Source organism: Crotalus tigris, unplaced genomic scaffold (genome assembly GCF_016545835.1).
Source record: "Crotalus tigris isolate CLP2741 ecotype Arizona unplaced genomic scaffold, ASM1654583v1 scf7180000020451.2329072775:788845, whole genome shotgun sequence".
Classification (NCBI taxonomy): domain Eukaryota; kingdom Metazoa; phylum Chordata; class Lepidosauria; order Squamata; family Viperidae; genus Crotalus; species Crotalus tigris.
Window position 1 is genome coordinate 390,001 of NW_024098027.1, and position 1,087 is coordinate 391,087.

Below are 1,087 nucleotides of genomic sequence, written 5' to 3' on the forward strand. Positions count from 1 at the left end.
GAACATTTGCCTTAAATACAATAAATTAAATTTATGTTAAGAACTGGATATATATATATATATATATATATATATATATATATATATATATATATATATATTTGTTTTCTGAGGTTTTCGCTGGTGTTTGTATGTAGGTCTTTGGTTATTTGGGTTTTCTCCCGCGTCAAATTGGAAGTGTCTTGGCGACGTTTCGACGAAGTCTCATTCGTCATCTTCAGGCTGGTGTTCTTGGCTTCGTGCTTCCTGGAAGCACGAAGCCAAGAACACCAGCCTGAAGATGACGAATGAGACTTCGTCGAAACGTCGCCAAGACACTTCCAATTTGACGCGGGAGAAAACCCAAATAACCAAAGACCTACATATATATATGTGTGTGTGTGTGTGTGTGTGTGTGTGTGTGTGTGTAAAAGATTAACAAGATATGAGTTTAGCCACCTTTTTTCTTACAAAGAAAGCACTGTGCGTATGTGTCACCTTTGCTAAATTGAATCACAAGCAGATATTTCCAGCTGAAAACCTAAAACCCGAAACGAACGCTTTTGCTTTTCCAATCTGATAGCATTAGAAACCCTTCCCTTTGCACTGCAAGCAAATAAAATAGAGCACTAGGAGATGGGTCTTATTAAAAAGTGCAACCGAGGATTACGAGATTGAGGCGGCCCAAGAAACTGGCAACATTGCAAGTCATTTGCCAATGTCAGTCTCATTTCAATAATCATTTCAACCTCCTCATTGCCTCAAGAGCTCCGAGCTACACCTTGTAGAGTTTTCCTATCTCTAAATATTTCCATCTATCACTGACAGCGAAGCCTTGCCAATCTGCTCTCAGCTTTCAAGAGAGCATCCAACTATGGAACTGCTCCATTTGCTTTGTAATCTACCAAGAGGATGTCAAGAAAGAGGCCACCTCATCAGATGTGCCATTCAGTTTTCTTAGTAAAAAAAAACAAACCCGCCAATGTTGTGTTTCATTCTGGAATACCATTGCCTTTCCTTTGCTTATCGTGTTCTTCTGGAGGTGAGAGATAACCCCGATTCTTAAGTCTTTTGGCCTTAACACAATTCAAGCACGACACACAGCCCC